This window comes from Cryptomeria japonica, chromosome 5 (assembly GCF_030272615.1).
Source record: "Cryptomeria japonica chromosome 5, Sugi_1.0, whole genome shotgun sequence".
Taxonomy (NCBI): Eukaryota; Viridiplantae; Streptophyta; class Pinopsida; order Cupressales; family Cupressaceae; genus Cryptomeria; species Cryptomeria japonica.
Genome location: NC_081409.1, coordinates 900,748,857 through 900,765,595, shown reverse-complemented (window position 1 = coordinate 900,765,595; position 16,739 = coordinate 900,748,857).

The following is a 16,739-nucleotide window of genomic DNA, read 5'->3' as shown; positions in this document are numbered from 1 at the left end:
AAATACATTTAAAAATAAATAAAATTGTAAAGAATCAAGTGCACTACAATAATAAATAATTTTAAATTTTTTTTGGATAAGTATATCAAAAGTTATTAAAAAAATGGTGCACCTATGTCTATGAGAACAATGGAGACACTGGTAAAAGAAATTCAATAATAATATGTTATTGTTGTTCAAATTGAAAAAACATTATATGGTTAGAAATCTCAGAAGATGGGTGAAAATATGGTGGCGATTTTAGAAATACCCACTTGATGAAGTGTAAACCTGATGATGACAAAGTCGATAAACCAAGTTGATAAAATAAAACACTTCAAAAATGAGAGAAATGGAGGGAAATCAAACTTCCAAACCATAGCTTTGTCATGCAGGCCTATTTCCAAGCCTAAACAATCAAAAGCACGTATGGGGTACTTATGGTGTAAGAGGTGTGTATGCGCTCTTTTTACTATAAACAATGCGTACGCGCTATTATACAATATGATATTGTATATATAATATGTGTATATACATATAATATATAATATATATATATATACATATATATATGTATATGTATATAATAATATATAATATATTAAGTATATATATACACATATAAGTGTATTGTCTCCCCCTCTCAAATGCATACAACGTGCCTCTCTCTCTCTCTCTCTCTCTCTCCCCTTATCCATTCCTCCATACCCCATCCCTCTCTCTCTTTCTCTCTCCCCTTCTCCCTTCCTCCATACCCCATCCCTCTTTCTCTTCTTCTCTCCCTCCCTCTCTCCATATCCCACTGCAACTATGTCTGCACTTCTATAGAAGTAAGTGAATTTATTTCTTGTCTGGAACTTCCTCTTTGATTTTTATCATGTATTCTCTCCTAAGAAAATTTACTGATGGATTTGTGTGTGTATATTGAATAGGAGGAATAGGGTTTGAAATTGAACCACGAGTGCATTACCGTGACAAACAAGGAAACCTGTAGCAATATTCTTCTTGAATGTGTTTTTAATGAGCAGAGCAGATGTGGAAAATAGTGTCAACAAAGAAACATGATGAGTCAGTGTACCTGCAATATGTTTTTCAGAAGGAAACAACTGGTAGGAAGAGAAAGAGGGAGAGTAACACAGATGAAGTCCTGGAGAATGATAGTGGTGGGTATGTGAGAGTTCCCATGTTGTTACACAACGCCTGTCACCTAAAGAAATTAAATTTTGTTGTATGCATGGCAGTGGTAGTATATGATGATCATCACTTGTCAAACGGATTGGAACAGGGTATACCCATGAAAGAAATCAAGTGTGTAATTCCTATAGTCACAATTGAGATCAGTCCTATAACCTTACAAATTTAATAGCATCGTATGTTTTAGAACTTAGGCAGTACTCTTACGATTAGGTCAAGCTCTTACACTTGCTTTTTAGCGAAGCCTCATTGTTTGTTTGCTTGGAGTTTCTCTTATGCTGACAATGGTCTAACTTAGCTATATCATTTGAAACTAAACTACAGATGTTCTATTGTATGATGTTCTATTCATAACTTTAAATTTAATATATCATTTTATTAGCCCACCATATGACCCCTTAGGTGTCATTAGAGGTCATATTGTTTCCTAAGAGGTCATATGATGTCCTATGACCCCTTAGGACACCATATGACCCCTTAAGACACCATACGACCCATAACAACACCATATGGTTTCCTAAGGGGTCATAGGATACCATATGACCCCTCAGGACACCAATAACCCATAACAACACCATATGTTGTTCTAAAGGGTCATATGGTATTCTATGACCCCTTAGTACACTATTTGGTGTCGTTATAGGTCCTATGGTGTGCTAAGGGATAATATAGTGTCATATGACCCCTTAGGACACCCTATGACCCCTTAGATGTTGTTAGGGGTCATATTGTGTTCTAATGGTCATATTGTGTCCTGGATTTGATCTCTCTTCCTCCCCCCCTCCTTCTTCTCTCTCTCTCTCTCTCTCTCTCTCTCTCTCTCTCTCTCTCTCTCTCTCTCTCTCTCTCTCTCTCTCTCTCTCTCCCTTCCTCCATACCCCATGCCTCTTTCTCTTCTTCTGTAATTCCTATAGTCACAATCGAGATCAGTCCTATAAACTTGCAAATTAAATAGCATCATATGTTTTATAACTTAGGCAGTACTCTTAGGGTTAGTTCAAGCTCTTACACTTGCTTTTTAGTTAAGCCTCATTGTTTGTTCACTTGGAGTCTCTCTTATGTTGACAACGGTGTAACTTAGCTATATCAAAACTAAAATACCGATGTTCTATTCATAACTTTAAATTTAATATATCATTTTATTAGCCCACCATATGACCTCTTAGGTGTCATTAGAGGTCGTATTGTTTCCTAAGAGGTCATATGGTGTCGTGTGACCCATTAGGACACCATATGACCCCTTAAGACACCATACAACCCATAACAATACCATATGGTGTCCTAAGGGGTCATAGGATGCCATATGACCCCTCGGGACACTAATGACCCATAACAACATGATATGGTGTTCTAAAGGGTCATATGGTGTTCTATGACCCCTTAGGACACTATTTGGTGTCGTTATAGGTCCTATGGTGTGCTAAGGGATAATATAGTGTCATATGACCCCTTAGGACTCCCTATGACCCCTTAGATATTGTTAGGGGTCATGTTGTGTTCTAAGGGTCATATTGTGTCCTGGGTTCGATCTCTCTTCCTCTCCCTCCCCCTCCTTCTTCTCTCTCTCTCTCTCTCTCTCTCTCTCTCTCTCTCTCTCTCTCTCTCTCTCTCTCTCTCTCTCTCTCTCTCTCTCTCTCTCTCTCTCTCTCCCCTTCTCCCTTCCTCTGTACCCCATCCCTCTCTATCTTTCTCTCTTCCTCCATACCCCATCCCTCTTTCTCTTCTTCTCTCCCTCCCTCTTTCTCTTCTTTTGTAATTCCCATAGTCACAATCAAGATCAGTCCTATAACCTTGCAAATTTAATAGCATCATATGTTTTAGAACTTAGGCAGTACTCTTAGGGTTAGTTCAAGCTCTTACACTTGCTTTTTAGCGAAACCTCGTTGTTTGTTCGCTTGGAGTCTCTCTTATGCTGACAATGGTCTAACTTAGCTATATCAAAACTAAACTATTGTTGTTCTATTGTATGATATTCTATTCATAACTTTAAATTTAATATATCATTTTATTAGCCCACCATATGACCCCTTAGGTGTCATTAGAGGTTTTATTGTTTCCTAAGAGGGCATATGGTGTCCTCTAACCCCTTAGGACACCATATGACCTATTGGGACACCAATGACCCATAAAAACACCATATGGTGTTCTAAAGGGTCATATGGTGTTCTATGACCCCTTAGGACACTATTTGGTGTCGTTATAGGTCCTATGGTGTGCTATTAAGTGTTGTTATAGGTCCCTCCCTTCTTCTCTCCCTCCCTCCCCCCTCTTCTCTCCCTCTCTCCCTCCCTCTACCTCTCTCCCTCTCTCTACCTTCCCTCCCTCCTCTCTCTCTCTCTTCCTCTCCCTCCTCCCCCCTTTCTCTCTCCCTCTCCCTCCTTCCCTCTCTTTCTCTTTCTCTCCCTCCCCCTCCCTCCCCCCCCACTCCTCTCCCTCCCCCCTCCTTATCTCCCTCTCTCCCTTCTTCCCTTCTGCCCTCCTCCTCTTTCCCTCCCCCCTACTCCCCCCTCTCAAAAATACCATTGAGCTTGCCAAAATTTTATGGACTAACAACTCATACATAGTTATTAATGTAGCATGTACGTGGTACATAGACATAGTTTTAGTTTCCCAAGAGCCTCAATAAACTGAAAAGAAGTTTCTGAGGTCATTGAAGGCCCCACTGGAACTGTGTGCACACTTCTATCGCTGTTTTATACATAGAAGTAAGTGAATTTTTTGTTTTTACATGATTTAAAATAATTGAATTGTTGTTCTTATTAGTTTTGTCAATAGTATTGTGATTGTTTAATAGTTTGATTCTAAAAAATAGTGATAAGATGCATATTTATGTTTATTTGTTTGTTTATGAACTTTTGTTTACATATATATGTAATATGATTCTATTTAGGACAACTGATATCACCCATGGGAAAGAACAAGTGAGGAATGATGGAACAATGAGAGGTTGAAAAGCAAAGACAAAGGAAGCGTATGAAGAAATTATGTGACATAAGAACAATGGGACAAGAAGGTATGCGATCAACAACATCTCACTTCGATTTACCAAACAAACATAATGCACCCAATATGATTGAAGAAGACACATTTGATTTACTGTATGAACCTAATGCAATTGAAGAAGATACCACATTGAATAATCAATTAAATGATGAACATACACCTTCTCTATTTGATGAATTGAATGTACATAATACACCAATGTTAACACCTCCTAGAATCATTCGTACGAAACCAAAGTATATAATTGACATTGATGAGAATATATTGAAGCTAATTCCCAATAAAATGAATGAACGAACTTGTAGGAGAATGGTTAAAAGAATATAGAAAAACTATTATGAAAACTTAAATAAAACCGCAAGATGTCAATTAATTATTCAAATGATTAAAAATTTGAATTTTAGAGAGACAATAAAAATTCTAGGCCTAAGATCATCTGAAAGTAACAATGAAAGAACTATTGTGAGAAATCTATTTGATACATATCAAGCTATTGGTTCTGAATCACATACTAAAGATTCTAATGCTACTCGACGTGTCATTACATCAACCATAATGAACAAGAAAAAAAAAAGATCGTTTGATAAGCAAAACAAGAAAGTCATTAAACATTAGTAGAACAACATTAAGTAAAGCATTAAAGAGGTGGGAAAAAATAGAGGAACCTAACAATAATTCTCTTTGGGCATTCTCAAGTAGACTACCACGCAAAGACAAGGTTGTTGTTGATGCACTAAGAACATTAATTGAAAAAATTTGGCATGACAACACAAGAGTTTCACCTAACCAAAGAGATGTTGTTAGAAGGTGAATTGGCTCTAAAAATCATGAGCCACATGCCAAACACTATTTGGATATGACTCAAACTAAATTTTATGAAAGATTCCTTCAAAAGTTTCCTCAAATAAGAATTTTTCAAATATTTTTTGAAATGACAAAACCTTTTTATATTAAGATTAATCATGTACACACCACGTGTTGTTGTAGGATGCATATTGAATTTTCCATGCACTATGACATTTTTCATCATATTTGTTCTACTTTGCACACTAACAATGTTTTGCAGGAATGCAAAATACAAGCACCTCCAAAGTTGGTAAGAGAATTTATTTCAAGTGTGCTATGTAATAGATATGATGGTTGCATTTATTATAAGATGCCTTGTTTGGAAGGTTCTTGTGCTATATGTGGTGGTTCACAATGTTTACCAAGATGCGTACATTTTTAGAGAACACATCAAATCGGTACGAAACTAGTTTCTTTCGAAAAATACAAGACAGTCACATATGGAGTTAAAGATGGAAAAGATTTGAAGAGATGTGAGCTAGTGAAAAATGATATATGTGTAGTTGAATTTATGAAAATTTTTCAAGAGAAACTAGTTTATGAGTACATAATGCATACACATAGAGCTCGATGGTTAGATGAGAAATTCAAGTTATGTAAGGACACATTTCCTCTTGGCACCATTGTCTGTATCATTGATTTCGCTGAAAATTATACACTACAACCTCAAAATGAAGTGAAATCTATGTATTATCACTCTACACAAGTTTCTATTTTTGTACACATAGCATTCATGCATGTAGACGATAGCACACAGGAGGATAAAAAGGTTGTAAGAGAGTATCACTTCTACATAAGTGATGATCGTACTCATTCATAGGAGTTTGTACAAGGATGCTTTAAATTTTTCTATGACAGTTTAAGGGAAAGGAACATACGATACAACCGACACTTAATATGGTCAGATAATTGCACCGCACAATTAAAGAATGCAAGGATGTTTTACTGGTTGACAAGGATGCATATGACAAGCAGCGTACAACATTTTTGGAATTTCACTAAGGCTGGACATGGTAAGGGAGAGCACGATGGTGCATGAGAATGTGTGAAAAGAGCCCTAGCTAGAGAAGAATTGAAGTACGAAGGTGGCATTGAATTGATAGATGCAGAAACAATTGTGCGATGGTGTCAGTCTACGATGGGTCCAGGTAATCCAGGTACATCAATGGTTCATAGATATTTTTGGTTGATCACTGAATCTAACATTGAAAACTATCTAGATTGTTGTACAGTTGTAGGATCGAGTGACATGCACTTATTTATGAGTTCAAATTCAAGCTCACTGGTAATTTATACGAGATAGATGATATGTTTTTGCTCTTCATGCATGTATTGTTTGTGGGAAGAATTTGAATCACAAGAGTGGGTTGACAAATGGTCTTGTAGACCATTGGTTCCCATTGATTCATATCAAATTCCTAAAGCACTACAATTGAGCCAGATGGAGACATCAATGGATTTTGACCATGTATCTGACCTAGTGGATTCAAGTGATATTTTGAGTTAATTTTTTTGCAAGTATTCTTTTTGGTTTATTTTTTTGTACATCATACTTTATTTTTGGTATTAATTAACACTTTATAAAATACAAGTCATGTGTATGTAGTTGTTGTAGAAGATAACAATGAAGAAGGAAAAAATTACTATTTGTGTCATTGTGTTGAGCCAAAAAGAAAATTGACAACCAGAATCATTGACGGAGAGGGTATTGAGTACCCAATAGGGTCTGTTGTCATGATAGGAACATGGCTTCGGAGATACCCTATCAATAATTCTGATGTTTGGTTATTCGAGGACTTTGAAACACACAGACATTTTCTTCATTTTGTCTAACCTTGTTGTTGCAACAAATATTCATTTGATGAAGTATCGTGATAGACCTCAAAACAAGATTTTACATGAAGTTCATGAATTTGACCACGAGACAATACTTGACACAATACTAGATTTGAGTCGATCCTGAAGGCTCACTTGATTGACTCTATGGTTCAGAGTAGAATGATTTTGAGAATTTTGTATAAATCATCGACGAATTATTCTATATTCATTTTTTGTATATATAAATGCCCATGAGCTGATTTATACATGTTTAGGGGCATAATTTTGTATATTTAAATGGCAATGAGCTGATTTGTACATATGTACATGCCAAATTTTGTATATTAAAATGGCGATGAGCTGAACCGCACATATTGTAATGCCAAATTTTGTATAAAAGACCATGAGATGATTTGTATATTAAAATGGTGATGAGCTGAATCACACATATTGTAATGCCAAATTTTGTATAAAATCCCATGAGATGATTTGTAAGACATTTTTTTGTATAATCAAATAGCCAAGAGCCGATTTGACCATATTTAGAGGCAAATTTTTGAATAATATGTGACAATGTTTTGTGACAATTTTGTGTCTCAATGTTTTGTGACTATGTTTTGAGTATATGTGATGTGTCCCTGGTCAATCATGAGTATTCTTGATTCTTTTATAATCATGGAGAATTATTTCAGTCATTATCGGGTCATAGGGGTCATAGATTGAGACTAGATACAATTTAAGCAAAAATTGTCAAAAAAGTTGTCAAGCAACTTCTACATTGCATCAGTAGGGTATGACTCTTGACATTCCGATACTTTGGGATGCACAACAAGGGCATGCCTAGCATTAAAATTCCCACCCAGATGCGCTCGTGACGTTGGTTTGTCCACACGATGAACCGAATCAATTCTATCCAATCCTGCGACTTTGCATGCAACTGACGACTTTTGTAGTAGGCGAAAAAATGTTACCAATTGAAAAGGATCTGAGTTATAAAAAACCGAGATAATACATTGTAGAGGAGCCTCACATGACCGCACCGGTTCAAATAGATCGACCATCTGTTTCCTGGATTTGAAGAAACAGTCTGTCAAATTTTGACAATTTTTTGGATTCGGGGAACTTGAGAGATCTCACCGGTATGGTATGACTCTCGGTGTTTTGACACTTTGGGATGCATGATAGGGGAATGCCTAGGTTAAAACTACCCATCTAGATGCACTCATGATGTCGGTTTGTGCACATGATGAACTGAATCAATTGTAGCCAATCCTACAACTTTGCATTGCATGCAATTGACGGTTTTTGCAGCAGGCAAAAAAATGCTACCAATTGAAAATAGCTTCGAGTCATCAAAAAATGAGAAAGGAAATTGTAGAAGAGCCTCATGTAACCCCACAGGATCAAATTTATTGACCATATGTGTCCTCTATTTGAAGAAACATTCAGTCAAATTTTGATAATTTTTCGGACTCATGGCACTTGAGAGATCGCCCTGGTATGGTATGACTCTCGACGTTTCGACACTTTGGGATGCATGAGAGGGGAATGCCTAGTGTAAAAATTCCCACCCAGATGTGCTCGTGACATTGGTTTGTGCACATGACGAACCAAATCAATTCTATCCAATCTTGCAACTTTGCATTGCATGCAACTGATAGTTTTTGCAGCAAGTGAAAAAATGCTACCAATTGAAAATGGCTCCAAGTCATCAAAAAAAGAGATAGGCCATTGTAGAGGAGCCTCATGCAACCCCACGGGTTGAAACAGATCAATCATATGTGTTTGGATTGGAAGAAATAGTCCATCAAATTTTGATAATTTTTTGGACTCATGGCACTTGAGAGATCGGCCCAGTATGGTATGACTCTTGATGTTCCTATACTTTGGGATGTATGAGAGGGGCATGCCTGGTATAAAACCTCCCACTTGGACACGCTTGTGATGTCAGTTTGTGCACATGACGAACCGAATCAGTTCTAGCCAATCTTGCAACTTTGCATTGCATGCAACTAACAATTTTTTCAGGAGGCAAAAAAATGCTACAAATTGAAAATGGCTCCGAGTTGTCAAAAAAAAAGATAGGAAATTGTAGAGAAGCCTCATGCGACTCCACGGGTTAAAATAGATCAACCATATGTGTCCTGAATTTGAAGAAATAGTCCATCAAAAAGCACTTGAGAGATCGCACTGGTATGGTATGACTCTCGACGTTCTGATGCTTTGGGATTCATGAGAGGGGAATTCCTAGAGAAAACCTACCCACCCAAACATGCTCATGATGTTGTTTTGTGCACATGACGAACCAAATCAATTCTAGCCAATCTTGCAACTTTGCATTGCATGCAACTAATGATTTTTGTAGCAGGCGAAAAAATGCTACCAATTGAAAATGGCTCCAAGTCATCAAAAACTAAGATAGGCTATTGTAGAGGAGCATCATGTGAAACCATGGGTCAAAATGGATTGACCATATTTGTTCTGGATTGGAAGAAACAGACCGTCAAATTTTGACAATTGTTTGGACTCATGGAACTTGAGAGATCGCCCCGGTACGGTATGACTCTCGATGTTCCGATGCTTTGGGATGAATGAGAAGGGAATTCCTAGCGTAAAATTTCCCACTCGTACGTGCTCGTGACATTGGTTTGTGCACATGACGAACCAAATCAATTCTAGCCAGTCTTGCAACTTTGCATTGCATGCAACTGACGGTTTTTGTAGCAGGCGAAAAAATGCTACCAATTGAAAATGGCTCTGATTCGTCAAAAAATGAGATAGGCCATTGTAGAGGAGCCTCATGCGACCCCACGGGTTCAACCAGATTGACCATATGTGTCCTAGATTTGAAGAAACAGTCTGTCAAATTTTGATAATTTTTTGGACTCGGGGCACTTGAGAGATCGCACTGGTATGGTATGACTCTCAATGTTTCGACACTTTAGGATGCATGAGAGGGGAATGCCTAGCCTAAAAATTTGCACATGGATGTGGTCGTGATGTCGTGTTGTGCACACGATGAACCGTATCAATTCTAGCCAATCTTGCAACTTTGCATTGCATGCAACTGACAGTTTTTGTAGCAGGCAAAAAAATGCTACCAATTGAAAATGGCTTTGAGTCATCAAAAAATGAGATCAGCCATTGTAGAGGACCCTCACGCGACCCCACGGGTTCAAATAGATCGACCATATGTGTCATAGATTTGAGGAAACAGTCCGTCAAATTTTGACAATTTTTTGGACTCAGGGCACTTGAGAGATCGCACCGGTATGGTATGACTCTCGACGTTCCAATGCTTTGTGATGCACAACAAGGGCATGCCTAGCCTAAGCCTGCCCACCCGGATGCGCTCGCGAAATCGGTTTGTGCACATGACTAACAAAATTTGACCATTGTGAGCATGAGGGTGCTCTCACACCAAACACATATTGTTGTTTATATTCATATTGTCGATTTTTGTTGTTTATATTCATATTGTTGATTACATATGCAAATATTCATTTAAATTTATAAAAGGGTAGCCACCAAATACAACAAATACACAATAATGAATTGAATACAAGGAATTTTGTAGGGTTAATTCAACATTTTAGAAATTTTATCAAATCATACTCCACGATTGCAATGTTTTATATCATATATTTTTGTTGTTTATATTCATATTGTTGATTACATAGGCAAATGATCAATTAAATTTATAAAAGGAAAACCACAAAATACAACAAATACAAAATAATAAAAGTACACATTTATTGGATCAAATATCAACATTTATATATATAAAAAAAGGCATGTCTGCCAAGTCAATACAAGTATTACAAAAATGTGGCATATGCCATGTCCAAATTGATATACAATAAAAATGTATAATATATCTACATGTATTGGTCATTCTATGACCAAAACTAACACTAGATGATTCTAAACTTGTGGTGGATCATCAAAATCAAGCCTCTTCGATGTAGTATGCGGCTCTGTAGATGGCTGCAAAACCACAATTCAAAAACCAAGTTAGAATTATTTTGTAGAAAATTGTTCACAATTAACAACATAACTATGCATTTAACTATAATTCCTTTGCAATTGAAATGTAGATTACCTTATCGGCTGATCTAGGAGCTAATGTCTTCACTCTCCTCTCCTTGTCACTCTTAGGAGTTTTCTTGAAGACATAATTAAATGGATCCACGTTATGGTTGTACCATGAAGGGGTCTATTACAGATTAAATGTACAATTAACATAATGTACTAACATAAATATACCAAAAACACTTAAAAGCTATAATATAGAGAACAATGACAGACCTATGCTTGAGATGCTTCTCCAATGGACTGATGATGGCTCACCATCGATGGAGAAACTGTCACTATTACCTATACAAAAAAATTTCAAGGATTAAGTACAATTAATATAATGATAAGTATTGTAGGTTAAAAACAATTAATTTTACATATCAAACAAAAGTGTACCGGATCTTGAGATGCTTCTCCAGTGCATGGAGGAGGGTTCGCCATTGAAGAAATAGGCATGGATATTTCCTGTATGAAAAAATTATAAGATTATAATATATCCCAAGTTCACATGTACGCGTGCATATAATCATGAAATGAAGAAAATAAAGTAGAGATACATACATGTACGAGTGCAAACACCATGTCCATCAGCTCATCTATCAGCTCAAAATCCTTAGCCATGTGGGCCTGACATCTACTCCCCCAAATCGTGCATAGATGAGATGAGGATCCATCTGCACCAGCTGCATCATCTATCCCCAAGCATATCCCCGAGCAACTGACACACATATGTTGGATGGGCTCTCTGTCACCACCCGGAGAAACTAAGAGCTCATCATCCAATACAATAGGGTGTGCTAACGACATCCCATGTTGGATGATGACACCCGTCAACGTTGTGGCCGCTTGAAGAGTATGTAGCTCCATCGACTCTTTCAGCTCTACTAGGACAACCAGATGCACCTTGGGTTTGGGTGCTAGGGGGTGACGAATCTCCGTGAGTAATCACCTACGAGCTCCAGGTCTATCTTGGGCAGACCCACCACATCTACCATGGAACTCTCTCATTTTAAGATAGTTTGGGCGCACATTGAGCACAAACTCACAATATACTTTTCTCAAAAAATATAATGGCACCTCATAATTATTACAAGGTGGATCATCAAAGACCATCCACCATCTCTGCCAAAAAGGATTCTTCATTTGTACATTGGTACACCAATGTATGGGAAACCTCTTTGCATTAAGAGATAATGACTGACCAGTTTTGGGATCAACGAAAAGGGCACATATTTCTTGTTTACTAATATTTTTGTTTTTTACTCCCTCGTATGATATACCATCAGCATAGAATTCATGACACCTATCCCTAAAGCTTCCCCATTTGGTAATTTGTGTGGAAACAACTATGGCACCACTAGATAATGTTTCTAGGCTAGTGGTGAGGGATTGATGATGCTCAAGTTCAGATGTTTTCAATTTAACAATTAGTCTATTGATTTTAGACATATTTTGTCCTAACTGATTAATTAAATGCTCCCGTGTTTTGGGTGTGCAGTCAAAAGGAGGAATTGGGGGTGTATCTTGTGGGTTTTCAGGAGGTGCATTTGGTTGTTCTTGTTGTGGATTAGAAGAATTTGGCTTTTGAAAAAAAAATGAAAAAACCTAATCAAAATTAATGAAATTAAATTTAAAATGTAAAACAAATTAAACAAACGAGAAAGAAAGACAAAAATAAATAAAAACTAACCTTGATCAATAGTTCGAAGGAGAAATCTAGCACCCCGTTCGCGGTTTAGGAGAGAAAATGAAGAAAAACAAAGTAAAAACGCACTATTCATGGGAAAATAAGACCCAATTTTTTTAAAAAAACTTTTTTTGACAAGCATCGTGTATGTGGTTCTCTTGGGATTATTAGCATGTACACACTCATTTTCCTATAAGTAGCACGTATGTGCTCATTTTCCCAGAGGTAGCACGTACGCACTACTTTCCCTAAAAGAAGTGTGTATGCGCTACCTTCCCTAGGCTCGTGAACAACAAACCTAAGCGCGTACACGGTGAATTCAAATTTTAGAACCGCGTACACACTGCTTGTTTTTCCATGTTTTTTTTGGGTGGTGTCCACTTTTTTGACCACCTTCTTTATGCACATACCCTGGTGTCATATACTCCTTGTGACATTGCTCCTCATCTCTCATCTTCATCTCTTCTTCTACTTTACCAATAGTAGTGGCGTAAGCCATACTCTCGCTAAAGTGGGGCTAAATGTAGTGTCATAAAATTGTGACCCCTACATTTTTAACCATATTTTGGGTCCTCACCTTAGTGATGTCATCCCCTTCCCTAACCAAGAACTTATTTTGCTTTTCCAACCCTTCACTCTTCCTCCTTCATGTCTTGTGTCTTCTCTAGACCTTGTCTAGGCCCCAAAATAGGGTGGGACAGGGGCGTGGTGCCCTTTTCTCCCCTAGGACAAGGGTGTGGTGCCCTTGTCCCCCTAGGATAGGGGCCTGGCACCATTGTCCCCACCTTTGAGGGTGGCCCTATGTTCAGTCTGTCTGATCTACTATTCATTTCTTTTCTTTGAGGTTTTTTTTCCTCTTTGTTGGCCTTTGGTGGTTGAAAATTAATCTTTGAGGCATGTATCAAAGGGAATTCAATACCCTCATTCAAGGATGAATGGAAAAGCGAAAGGATAGATAAAGAGCATAAGGAGAAGATACAAGATTTCAAGGTCATCATCAAGCATTCAAGAATTCAAGTCTTCTTCATTCATCCATTGGAGCAACATTACAACATTCATTTGCAAGCATGTGTGTGTGTTAGGGTTTTGTCATGTTACATGCCATTTCATACAACATTTGTGATTACATTCAAGAAGTAAAGAAATCATCATCAACAAGTTCCAGATCTACAAAGTATACATCTCCATTATTTACATTTAGGTATTTGCCATTACTTTCTTTCTAGGTTGATTCCTCAACTGGGGTTTGACTGAGGCAAACCCCTATCCACTGTTGGATATCATTGGCATATGATGAACCGGTATGTTGATATGATGATAATGTATGTTGTCACTGATGTCAAATAAGTGTAAGTGAACCTATGTGCAAATTGGAAGAAGTTGGTGAACTGGTATGAAGAGGCATGAGGAGATTCAATGAACCGGTCTTAGGGTTTCACTAAGTGTGATTACTGGTTGGTAGTGTCAACTATATGCTTATCGGTTTGGTAATCCAGCTTGTATGATGAATTGATGATACTCTGTGATGAGTTAGCTAAGAGATGTGATTGAGGTGCCATGTCATCTTTGTGCGCATGAAGGATTGAGGCATAAGAAGATCGATCGCATTTGAAGTCTACCTCAGGAATGATCATTCTTCTTAGTGGTATGAGAAGAGAACGTGATGGGTTGCTGATTCCCATGTGCGGTGATGAATGAACGATGCAATTTGTCTTGTGATCTGTTTGAAATTGTAATGCTCTATGCAGTATGTTTGGACAGTCATGATTGGACCACCTATGTTGTAAACCTAAGCATCTTAGGGTTTAGGGTTTATGTTACCGACCTATCTATTGTTTATAAGATCGATGATGTTTGTTATTGAAAAGTTGCTGGCAAATGTTGTGTGTATGTATCCAAGTGAAGAGATACTCGATACTTGCCATACTGGTAAGAGGGAAACTGCAGAGTGTGATTGCAGAGTAGAGGATATGAAAAGGATTTGCCTTGGCATGTAGTGTTGTTATCAGATCATATTTTTTCCTGTTGTCTTCTAATCATTTCAACAGATGGAAAATCCCTTTATCAGGTAGCTTTAACAGGCTTATTGTAAAACCTATAACCAGGTGACTCAAGATCATTGAGTTCTATAAATCTTCTAGCGAGGTAACCTTTAATAGGGTATATAGCCATCCCTTAACCGGGTCATCTCTAACAGGATTGGTTCCTAGCAGAACCTTATTGTAAAGTCTTTAACTGGACTAGGCTCCTAACATACTGATCTTCAAAATAGTTCAAAACAAGCTTGTGGGTATTCATCCCCACCGTGGTTTTTCCAATTTGGGTTTCCACGTGAAAAATCTATGTGTTATGTGTTATGCATTTTTCATGTGATGTTTATGAAGTATTTGGTTGAAAGATTATGCATGCAGGGTTAATAGGTTATGGTATTTTTAGTATACCACATGCATATGTTTATGGGTGAAGTTGATGTTACATAATTGATTGCATTTGAAGTATTTAGACCTATGAGTTTATGGTGTCTGGTGTCTTACTGTGTTTAACCAGTATCGCCATGGTTAAGTTCAGTAATGGTGATAACCAGTTGGTTTTTTCTTTATCTAGATAAGTTGTTAGGAGAGTTTTTACTTGTACTGATTCACCCACCCCCCCCTCTCAGTACCAGTTGGGGTATCTATTGTTCATAATTATTCATCAATTGGTATCATAGCAACTCCAAGTCCTCGGTGATATAAGCTTAACCTCTTGAGGTAAAAGATCCTACTGTAATGATGAAGAGGGAAGGTGCTAAGTTATAGAGATAACTTTAAGATATGGAAGGACATAATGAAGATTTACATCAGGAGTATGGGTGCTCAACACTGGAGCTATGTTGAGAATGCATAAGTGACTCCCACTAGCACTTTGACTGATGATCAGAAGAGAGAAATCCAGGAAAATGGGCAAGTCATGGAAGCCCTTATTAGTAGCTTGTTAGACATTGAGTTTATTGATGTTCAAGACAAGGACACACCTAAGGATGTATGGGATACACTGGAAAAAATCTATGGTGGTCATGAGCATGTAAAACGAGCTAAGGAAGAAAGCCTTAGAGGTAAATTTGAGGATATGAGGATGGTTGAAGGAGAAACCATTCAACAGTATGATATTAGGATTAAGACTATGGTTGGTGATATCAAAAGCACTGGTGGAACTATTGATGATACCACTATTGTTAGTAAAGTCCTTGTATCATTATTAACAATCAATGCAATCAGAGTTGCTACTATCCAAGAATTGAGGTCTATTGATAAGACCAAGGTATCCTTAGACTCTATCATTGCAAAATTAACTACATATGAGTTGAATAGCTATGATGGTAGTGTTCAGAAGACTGAGTCAACCTTTAAAGAATCTACTGTACCATCCAGAAAAGGAAACGAAACTAGTACCAGTTATGAATCTAGGCAATGCAGAGATATGGATGATGAAGAGATTCTGATGGAGTTTGAAGCTCTTCTTGCTAAAAGACTTCCAAAGGGAACCAAAAAATATAGAGGTAAACTTCCTTTGAAATGTTTTTCCTACAAAGATAGGACATATAGCTGTAAATTGCCCTAACAATGACAATAAGGACAAACTAGAGAGGATCAGAAAGTATAAAGGAGGAAACAGAAGAAATTGTCTAGTTGCTGTGGATGAAGGTGTCACTGATGAAGAATCAAAAGATGAAGAAAATGTTCAGACATGGTGTCTGTAGCAGTAAAAGAACAAGTGTCCAACAAGAAATCTCTTGTCTCTCGCATTGAAAACTCCAATGAGTGGATAATTGATAGTGGTTGTTCTCACCATATGACTAGTGACTGGAGAAAGTTTATGTCTCTAGAGGAATATGATGGAGGTGTTGTCAGATTTGGCAATGATGCACCATGCTTGGTGAAAGGAAAAGGATCCATCTCATTGAATGGAAAGAGAAGTGCAGATGATGTCTACTGGGTAGAAGGTCTTAAGCATAACCTGTTGAGTTTTGCTCAGCTGAATAAAAAAGGATTAATTCTGGAATTCAAAGGTGGAATTTGCAGTATAATTGGAAAGAGTGGTGAATTTATTGTGACTGGTAAGTAGCCCAAGGTAACTTATTTCAGTTGAATGCCAA